The sequence below is a fragment of the Coffea eugenioides genome, unplaced genomic scaffold (genome assembly GCF_003713205.1).
Source record: "Coffea eugenioides isolate CCC68of unplaced genomic scaffold, Ceug_1.0 ScVebR1_112;HRSCAF=489, whole genome shotgun sequence".
Lineage (NCBI taxonomy): Eukaryota > Viridiplantae > Streptophyta > Magnoliopsida > Gentianales > Rubiaceae > Coffea > Coffea eugenioides.
The window spans coordinates 102,005-113,290 of record NW_020861509.1 but is presented as its reverse complement, the minus strand read 5'-3'; the positions used below and the strand labels follow the sequence as shown (position 1 = coordinate 113,290).

The following is an 11,286-nucleotide window of genomic DNA, read 5'->3' as shown; positions in this document are numbered from 1 at the left end:
GACTCGATGCAAGTCGAATCTAAACTTAATGATACACAACCAAAGAATAAAAGTCGAAGTAAGGAAAAGCCGCTTCTTTAAACAAACTTTCAAGTCTTACATTACAAGTTCTCCAAAGTACATCAACTTTCCAAAAACAACCACTACAAGCCAACTAGTCAATTACATCTCAAGGCCTTAATCAAAAGTACTCAAGTCGGCTCCCTAAAATTCTTTCCAATCCGAGCTCCTATTAAGGAAAACAAACTAATGGAGTGAGCTAATGCTCAGTGAGATCAAGAAAATCATGCAAGCACGTAATAGAGCAAGTAGAAGAGCATGGAAGAAAATCGAGATATTACTAACTAGAAATTGCAAGTAATTGACATTTCAAGTAAGGAAAGTAAACAAAAACAATTTAAAAATACTGTAGCTCTCAGGAGTTAAATTCCACGTAGCAAGGTCAAGGTCTTGATAAATTCCATGTTGACACCCCGTCAACTAAGTATCAAATCCGTAGGAACTCCACTTTCCCTAGATCCCGTTCACTGTTACACTCTCTACACCGGTCCCGCTCGTCAAGATTTTGATATTACTCAAGTATATCGTGGCAATACTGCGCAAGTATGCCAAGCAAGATCTCTCCAATAGATCAAGGTTCATGTTTGCTCATGGTTTACTAAGCTTCTCGACCAAGCCCATGCTGGCTCGATTCGCAAAGTTACCCAATGAGATTGGTCGTCCCCCACAAGTAAGAATGGTCGACGAGACAACGCTTCAATCGACAATTTCAAATATAAGTCGATGATATTCACTCCAATTGGCACAAGTCAAACACAAGTATAATTTCAAGTATGAGCAAGTCTATTATATAATCAAGTAAAAGAGAGCGAGTGCGATAAAGTACACACTCGTCTCGACAAGTACAATTCACATATTCAACAAGAAGTATTGTAAGTATTAGGCAACAAATCATGCACTTGACACTCACCAAATCAAGTTAAGTGAGCAAGTAAAGTCTTTAGTTGTTCGCCTCGAGATTCTCCTCAAGACCTCTTGAGCGCCTGAAGAAATAACAATTAACTATCACTCATAATTACTTACAAACCCCTTGCCAAACAAGGAAGAATGTACACTTGCGTAATACTAAGACAATGTCTTAAAAGAGATTTAATATCTCGAAAATCGAGATTCAAAAGTGAGGATTTAAAGTCATAAGAGAAACTTGCATCCTCCATGAAAATGAGTTTAAAACGGATGATCGAATCAAAAGACAATGAAAAGTTCTCAAAACTCATTTCCCAAGAAATCATGAATTTTCAGCTTTGCGCGATAAACTTGGTAAAATCAGATCTTGAGTTTGGTACATCCAAAAATGAAAAATTTTATACCATTAGAAACTAGATTCAGAGTACTAAAAGTTTCTAGAACATTTTTCCAAGATTCTAAATGGAGAGCCTTCATATTTCTGCTCAAATTTGCTGATTGAAGAAGGTAAGACAGAACCAGTCTTGGTTTTCGACGATATTTAGAAATTGGCAAAATTCACAGAAAGTGAATCAGCCTTTGAAATTCGTAACGCAATAAGAGTCCATACAAAGTTTCAAACAGAATAAATAGAATTAAATTCATAGTTTTGAGTAACAAGATATAACAGTTTAAAATCGGTTGATTTTTGTAATCTGTTCAGTGAATTTCCAGATTTGAGAAGCAATGTTTGGGGCATTATTTGGGCATCGAAATTGTATATTGAAATTACACTAAATTTACACTTAAACCTCCATATATAGAATACCTCTCTATCAAATTTTAGATAGAAACTCGCATAGGAAGGCAGTTAACGAAACGACCAAAGTTTGTGAAATGTTTCAAAGCAAATCTGTCAACCCTATTTTTCTTGCTTTCCTAAGGTTTTGTCCAACGAAATCAGCCCCAATTCGCTCCATTTTTTAAACCAAGATTCTAGAACCATTTAATAAGCAATTGATGGTTAAATGACACTAAAATTTTTGAAATATAACATCCCAAAACAGATTTGACCATTCGGTCCGCAAGGAAAAGAAAATTTTCCAGTTTCTAGCTTTGTCGTAGTTTCGAAATCAAACCATATCTAACTCTATACAAGTTCAAATTGAGAATGGTTTATGGAGTTGGAAACTACGCTCAAAATTCTACAATTCATCAGAAGGCATCATTTTAAAAATCTTTTCACAAGTGGGACAAAATCGAGCCACAAGATGCAGTTTCCCAGTTTCTCTCGGACAGACAGACATAACAGAACAGCCAAATTTGCAGATTCGCTACGGATCACTCAAAATGAATTAGTAGGGGATTTTTATACCGTTCGAAAGCTATGAATGTCTAGTTTTGAATGCCACTAACGGCACTCAATTTTGACTTTTGTACAAAAAGTTATGTTCAGACAAAGGACCACTGTCCGGGTACCCTGCTATACATTTTTCCAGATTTGATCTTTACTAAAACTCAAGTTTTGTGCAACCATTTGATACAATTTTTGAAAGGCACTTTGTACACACAATATGCAACATATATCCATTAATTTCATAGTCAACCAAGCATCAAAATTTTGAAATAAAGACAGGACATCATGGATAGAATTTTCGGCTAGCTTCCTTTCCAAGTTTTCCTTCGATTTCTCTCCACTTTCTAACTGTAATCAAGCTATATATCACATAAACAACCACAACCAAACAATCAAGCCTCAAGTCAGCTACCTAGAGGTCTCATCAAGTCTGCTAGCCTATGATTTAAAGCGAAATAAACGGTTTCCTCAAGTCCTCTAACCTATTTTCTTGCTTAGGGTTGTAAACCCATGAAACTAACCACTAATCTTTGAATAAATGGAAAGATTAAAGGAGATGAAAGGTTACCTCCTAAACCCTAGATGAAACCAGATTTTTCCACCAAAAATTCTCCAAGAAACTTCACAAGATGTTGCCTTTCTTCAAGCTAGAGTTGATTTCCGAGAGGTGTGGAAGTTGGATGAAGAAATGGAGCAAGAAAAGTGAAGCTTTCTTCCTCCTTGTCTTCTTTGGAGTTTTGGCCGACCAAGAGGAGAGAGAGAGAGGTTTTTGTGTGTTTGGCTTGTGTTGGAAGATTGGAGGGAAAAGGAACTAATAAGCTTGCCAAAAGTCAACTTTGAATAGTTGTCAAAATAGTGTCGTGTCGTGCACTACCACTTTCTCTCTTGTTTGATACACTCATGCACTAATCCTCCAATGTAATTCCTTTAACACTATAATTACTCTTTCTTACGAGTCTAGTATTAATTTATCAAATCTCCACTTAGTCATTCCAACGCGAAATGCACGAACTTTCGACTCGCGCGCAATAAAGCGAAATTTAAAAGAAATTCATGCAGCTCAAATATAATTAACTAACTCTAAGGCAAATAATTATAAAATACCTATTTTAAGAAATAAAACATGAGTCCTCACAAAATTTTTTTATAATATCCAGACTTGGGGGTATTTATAGATAGTGAAATTTTGGCCCAAAAGTCTCTTCAATGGTCAAACTAGTTGCTAAAAAACTAACTGTTGGAGTTATTGGACATCCGATAGTTTGGATATGCATCCAATGTTGTGTCTAAAGGTTATTGAATTAGTATTCACTAAGAGATTTGGATGTCCAATAGTTGAGTGTAGCATCCAAGGGTTGTGTTCGGCAAGATCAGAGAGTTTAGTTAACTTGTCGGACATCCAATAGGTGGGTTGTGCATCCGAGCTATCATCCAATCATTAGAGTTAACATTTTCTTCATTCTTTAGACCTCAAATCCTAGTAGCCAGTGTTCAAAACTGCATTTGGTGCTGAGCGACAATTTCATTCTTTCTTATTTTTCATTCATTCTTTTTTCAAAATGTTTGGTCATATGTTCTTCTCACTAAAAAAATTAGTCAAAATCATCATTTTGACTTGTTAATTATCAAAATCAATGATTGATCAAGCTAGGTGATAAGAGTTTATTTTACGTATTTTTAAGTGCATTTTATTAGTTAATTTTGAGTTGATTATTTAGTTTTATAAATAAAATAAAGAGGTTTTTGGTAAAATTATATATTTTTGGTAAAAGTGGATAATATTGCATTTCTATTGATTTTAATGGTAAAAACTTCATTTTTATGCAGGAATGATGATTCAATCACCAAAGGATGTCAAATGAGGTAAAAAATAGAGATTTGGTGATGAATTCAAGTGGCAACAAGAAGAATGAAGTGAAAAATGTTCAAGTGAGGAAATGCAATACAAGTCAGTTTTGACACTCTTCAGTATTTTGACCATATCTGGAGCTACACTTATCGGATTGAGGTGATCTTTATACCATTTTAAAGCTAAGAAAGAGACCTACAATTCGTATGAAGACATCGAAATCCATTTCTGCCATCTTCATGGGCAAAACGTTGGAATACAGAAGCTGCATTCTGTGGTCGGAAGTTAAAACAGAGGTTTGAACAGGTGACAGTATTTCGATCATATCTCAGGCTACAATGCTCCGATTTGGATGATTCTTGAAGCATTGGAAAGCTAACTCAAAGGGCTACAACTTTTGTGTTTTGCACAAAAGCTAGTTTGGCCTTTATCATGGAGAAAATCGCAGTTGAAATAAGGCCAGAGTGAAAACGCGAGTAGAAAAAACGCGAGTTTATACCGCGTTTTGTGTAGGCGCGTTTTATAGCCGAAATTCTGCAATTTGACTCAGTCAATTCTCTTGTGTGCATACCACTTTCCAGCTATAAGATGCAAGGGAATTCGGTGCACATGCTTCTGCAATAAAAGAGAAGACCAAATGAGTGTGGACAAAAGGAAACATCATATCTTTGACTTCTTTTTACAAAATCTGAGTGGAGGAAATTATGAAGTGAGAGGAATGGAATTTCTACCACCTTTTATGCAGAAATACAGGGGAGAAGCCTGGATGACCAGACGTAGCTAGTTTTCCTTCTTGCAACAAGTTTTCTCTCTAGTTAAGAGTTCTTAGAGAAGCATTTAGAGTTTTGACTTGTAATCATATTGTGCAAGAACATAGCAGGAATTGGAGAGCTTCACCTTCAATTGGCTAAGCTTTCTTTTATCTTTCTTATACTTGTACTTTATGATGTTTTGCAGTAATAAACTTGTGAATTTGATTGTTAAATCATTCATGAGTAGCTAAACTCCTTCATCTAGGGAGTAGATGAAACTTATGGCTAAATAATACTAATTGAATGTGATTTACACTTGTTATATCTTGAGTTAACTTGTCTACTTGTGTAGCTGTGATTTCTTGTTATTGATTGATCACCAATAGCATGTTTATAGTGTTATTATTCAATGAGAATTGGTAATAACAATTGAAACACATGAGTAGTGCTTGAGTTGTATGTTCATGAAAATAGAGATACACTTAGGTGGATTATTGAGCATTTCATGAAATAAAACGGAGTAGTAGTAGTATTTCACCATGAAAATAGGGAAATCTATATTGCTCTAAGCCATTTCATCATGAAAATGAGACTTGGTAATCTTGGAAATAAATCTCTGGTTAAGCAAGAATAATAGCAAGAAGTAAATCCATTCATTTGTGTAGTTTATGCCATAAGTGGAATCTACATCCCTAGAATCTTCATTAAGTGAAATTTCTCTATTTGCATTCAGCATTTGTTAAACTAGATTTGTATATCAGATTTGTAGATTACAGCATTAGACTTTCTCTGCTCAAAAATTAATTGTAAGTCTAAATAATAGAGAGAACAGGGGCTTAGTAATTGTTTAAATTGCTCCTCGTGGGATCGACCCGATACGCATCTTGTACTAAAATTGCGACCTGTATACTTGCAGTCCAACGGGTGTAAAATCGGAATTAAACTTGCACTTAAAGTGAAAACCCGTCAAGTTTTTGGCGCCGTTGCCGGGGAGCGGCAATATTAGGGCCTAGTCATCTCTATTAATTTAGACATTTTCATTGTTTTTATCCAAGTTGTTGAATTAAAACTACAAAAATTTCTCTTATTTTTATTTGTAGTGCATGCACCGATCAAATAGAGAAGTTGGACATTTTGATCCTGAAATTGAAAGAACATTGCGGAGACAAAGGAGGAATACACTGTATCAAGAGGAACAAGAGGTTTGGCAGCCAATAGAAGATATCTTGATAGAATTACCATTTGAAGAAGAAATGGCTGAAAATGACCTAAATAGGCGAGTTCTGCGAGATTTTACTATACCGGGAACACAAGGTTCACAAACGAGCATAGCAAGGCCTGCGGTAAATGCTAACAACTTTGAGATTAAACCATCACTTATCCAAATGGTTCAACAATCTCAATTTGGAGGTAATGCAGTAGAAGATCCTAATACACACTTAGCTACATTCTTGGAAATTTGTGATACAATTAAAATGAATGGAGTTAGTGATGATGCTATAAGGCTAAGATTGTTCCCATTTTCATTAAGAGATAAGGCCAAACTTTGGCTACACTCTCATGCTCCCAATACTTTCACTGGATGGGATGAATTATCAAGAGCATTCTTAAATAAGTATTTTCCACCAGGTAAGACTGCTAAGCTTAGAATGGATATCACTAGTTTTAGCCAATTGGAAGGTGAATCATTATATGAGGCATGGGAAAGGTTTAGAGATTTGCTTCGGAAATGTCCACATCATGGACTGCCGGAGTGGTTAATCATACAAACCTTTTATAATGGTTTATCTTTCTCCACTAAAACTATTATTGATGCAGCTGCAGGTGGAGCTTTAATGGGAAAAACACCCCAAGAAGCTCATAATTTGATAGAAGAAATGGCAGCAAATAACTATCAATGGGCCAATGAGAGAGGTAATACAAGACGTCACGCAGGTATGATAGAAATGGACACTCTCAATATGCTGAGTGTTCAAATGAATAATGTGATGAAATTGCTAAGTAGACAAGGTCCAAGTTCATCTAATGCACATGTAGCATGCTGTTCTGTATGTGGAGGTGAACATGATACTAATGAGTGTGTCGATTCTGAACAGGTACAATTCGTCAATAATTACAATCGTAATGCTCAAAATAACCCCTACTCGAATACTTACAATCCGGGATGGAGAAATCATCCAAACTTCGGATGGAAGGATCAAGGAAATCAACAAAGGCCAACCAATCCGCCGGGATTTCAACCAAGGCAACCACAGGCTGAAACTAAACCAAGTTGGGAGATCGCGGTGGAAAAACTTGCTACGGTGACTTCGGACAGATTTGAACGAGTAGAAGGGAGACTGGATCAACTCACTACAATGTACAGGAATGTAGAGGTCCAAATTGGTCAAATTGCTAGTTCTTTGAATAATCGAAATCAAGGAGAATTACCTAGCAAAACAGAGGTCAATCCTAAGGAGCAGGTGCAAGCCATTACTCTTCGTAGTGGTAGACAATTAGAAGATCCTCCAGTGAAGGAAGTTGAGAAAGATGAGAATGAAAAACAAGAAGAAAAGCAGAGGAACCAAGAGGCGATTGTGGAGGAAAATAGGCGGGAGAATTCAAGAGAAAAGCAACCATCATCTTCCACTACCATTCCAATACCCCCTGCGGTTCCATTTCCACAAAGATTAAAGCAAAATAAGTTTGATAAAGATTTTGAAAAATTTGTTAAACTTTTCAAACAATTGCACATTAACATTCCTTTTGCCGATGCTATTTTGCAGATTCCATCTTATGCGAAATTTCTCAAGGAAATCATGACTAGAAAAAGAAAGTTGGAAGACTGCGAAACAATAGCATTAACGGAGGAATGTAGTGCAATTATTCAAAATAAGCTACCACCGAAGTTGAAGGATCCGGGGAGTTTTTCTATACCTTGCACCATAGGTAACGTTGATTTTTCTAAGGCATTGTGTGATCTTGGTGCTAGTGTATCATTAATACCTTTAACGGTGGCTAGACAATTGGGTTTGCATGAGTTAAACGCACTAATATCACTTTGCAACTAGCGGATCGGTCTATTAGATATCCATTGGGAGTGTTGGAGAATGTATTGATAAAAGTTCAAAAATTTATCATTCCAGTGGATTTTGTGGTATTAGATATGGAAGAAGATATATCTATGCCAATTATTCTAGGTAGACCATTTCTAGCTACTGCAGGTACTATTATTGATGTAAAAAAATGGCAAACTTAAGTTTCAAGTAGGTGAAGAAGAGGTAGAATTTAATTTGAATGAAATGGAAAAATACCCTTCTTTTACCGATCATGCTTATTCTATTGGCACAATTGATAAACTAACCCAAGAGATGAGTCAAGTCAACTTTGACTTAGATCCTCTTGAGTATTGTTTAATGAGTTTAGGTAAGCAAGAAGATGTTTGTGAAGAAATTGAAGAATTGGCCAAATACTTGGATTTTCAAGCACCTTATAAAAGGGGTAATTTGTATGAAAATCTTGGCCAAGGAAAAGGGTTTTCACAACCTTCAGAAATTGAACCTCCAAAGTTAGAGCTCAAGCCACTTCCGACTCATCTAAGGTATGAATTTCTTGGAGAAAATAAAACTTTACCTGTAATTGTTAGTGCTGACCTTGATGATGAACAGTGTGCAAAGTTGTTAAGAGTTCTAAGAAGGCGTAAGAAGGCAATTGGATGGACAATTTCAGACATTAAAGGTATAAGTCCTTCTATATGCATGCATCGAATTTTATTGGAGAACGGTTGCAAACCAGTGGTGGAAACACAAAGAAGACTCAATCCAAACATGAAAGAGGTGGTAAGAAATGAAATTCTTAAATGGCTTGACGCAGGTATAGTTTTTCCTATCTCCGATAGTGTTTGGATTAGTCCAATTCATGTGGTACCAAAGAAAGGTGGAATGACTACAATCGTGGGTAAAAATGATGAATTAATTCCATCTAGACTTGTGGTAGGGTGGAGAGTGTGTATCGATTATCGTAAGTTAAATACGGTAACAAGAAAAGATCATTTTCCCCTACCATTTCTTGATCAATTATTGGAGCGAATAGCCGGATATGAATTTTACTGTTTTCTTGATGGTTTTTCAGGATATAATCAAATAGCTATAGCTCCAGAGGATCAAGAGAAGACCACATTTACATGTCCTTATGGCACTTTTGCCTTTAGAAGAATGCCATTTGGGTTATGCAATGCTCCCGCAACTTTTCAACGATGCATGATGGCTATTTTTTCTGATTATATTGAGAAAATTATGGAGATATTTATGGATGATTTTTCTGTGTATGGTTCATCTTTTGATCAGTGTCTTCATAATTTGGAATTGATTTTGCAGAGATGCGAGGAAACAAATCTTGTACTGAATTGGGAGAAATGTCATTTTATGGTAAAAGAAGGAATTGTTTTAGGACACAAGATTTCCTCCAAGGGAATTGAGGTGGATCAAGCCAAAATAGAAGTCATCGAAAAATTGCCACCCCCAAGCAATGTCAAGGGGATAAGGAGTTTTTTAGGACATGCTGGCTTTTATAGACGTTTTATTAAAGATTTTTCTAAAATAGTAAAGCCATTATGTGATTTATTATGTAAAGATTCTCCTTTTCAATTTGATGACAATTGTTTGGTTGCATTTGAAAGGTTGAAGAAGGAATTGATTTCGGCCCCAATTATAACTTCGCCTGATTGGTCACTACCATTTGAATTGATGTGTGATGCAAGTGATTATGCGGTTGGAGCAGTTTTGGGACAAAAGAAAGAAGGACGGTTGCACGTCATTTACTATGCTAGCAAGTTGTTAAATGAAGCACAACTCAATTATGCAACCACAGAAAAAGAGCTATTGGCAGTGATATTTGCTTTGGATAAATTTAGATCTTATCTAGTAGGATCTAAAGTTATTATATATACGGACCATGCGGCTCTTAAATATTTGTTACATAAAAAAGATGCAAAACCAAGACTAATTCGGTGGATTCTTTTATTGCAGGAATTTGATGTGGAAATAAAAGACAAAAAGGGAACAGAGAATCTAGTAGCGGATCATCTATCACGCCTAGAATATATTCCAGTCAAGGATCAAGTTCCTATTCAAGAGAATTTCCCGGATGAGTTTGTCCTAGCAATTATCAATTCTCCATGGTATGCTGATATTGCTAATTTTTTGGTAAGTGGAGAGATTCCAAAGGGAATTAATTACCATCAAAAGAAGAAATTCTTACATGATGTCAAAAGTTACTTTTGGGAGGAACCATTGCTGTATAAACATTGTGCCGATGGTATGGTACGTAGATGTATTCCCGAAAACGAGGTACATAATATTTTATATCATTGTCATAACCTTGAAACAGGTGGACATTTTAGCACCTCAAAAACTGTGGCAAAGGTATGGCAATCAGGATTTTATTGGCCAACTATGTATCGAGATGTTCGGGAATATGTTAAAAGTTGTGATGCATGCCAAAGAACTGGAAATATATCTCGAAAGAATGAAATGCCCCTAACTACCTTCTTAGAAGTTGAATTATTTGATATATGGGGTATAGACTTTATGGGACCATTTCCAAGCTCTTTTAATAATAAGTACATCTTAGTAGCAGTGGATTATGTTTCTAAATGGGTAGAAGCAATCGCTTCACCTACTAATGACTCTAAGGTTGTACTCCGATTCCTTAAAAAGAATATTTTTTGTAGATTTGGTATACCTAAGGCCATAATAAGTGATGAAGGAAAACATTTTTGTAACAAACAACTGGATTCCTTATTGTTTAAATATGGCTGTAGGCACAAGACATCACTCCCGTACCATCCTCAAGCCAATGGACAAGCGGAGCTAGCTAATCGTGAGATAAAGCTCATTTTGGAGAAAACTGTGAATAAATCACGCAAGGATTGGGCTACAAAGCTAGATGACACACTATGGGCTTACCGAACGGCATTTAAGACTCCCTTAGGGATGTCGCCGTATCGTTTAGTCTATGGAAAAGCTTGTCACTTACCTGTAGAGATTGAACATAAAGCTTATTGGGCTATTAAAGCAATTAATATAGATTTTAATCTTGCAGGTGGAAGGAGATTACTTGAGTTGAGTGAATTGGAGGAACACCGGTTACATGCATATGAAAATGCCAAAATTTACAAAGAAAAGATCAAATATTGGCATGACAAGCACATTATTCCTAAACAATTTCAGGTAGGGCAAAAAGTGCTTTTATTCAATTCACGCCTGAGGTTATTTCCAGGAAAATTGAAGTCAAGGTGGTCTGGACCATTTGAAGTCACTCAAGTATTTCCCTATGGAGCGGTTGAAGTGGCAAATTCAAGAAATGAAAGGTTTAAGGTCAATGGACAACGAGTGAAACCCTAC

At 36.1% G+C, this 11,286-nt stretch overlaps 1 non-coding gene across 1 annotated transcript; it reads right to left on the bottom strand.

Moving 5' to 3' along the window:
* Positions 1–6,543: 6,543 nt before the first annotated feature.
* On the bottom strand, positions 6,544–6,650 carry LOC113754949. The gene has a single exon (XR_003465479.1). It is a non-coding gene; the product is annotated as a small nucleolar RNA R71 (small nucleolar RNA).
* Between the last annotated feature and the right edge of the window lie 4,636 nt (positions 6,651–11,286).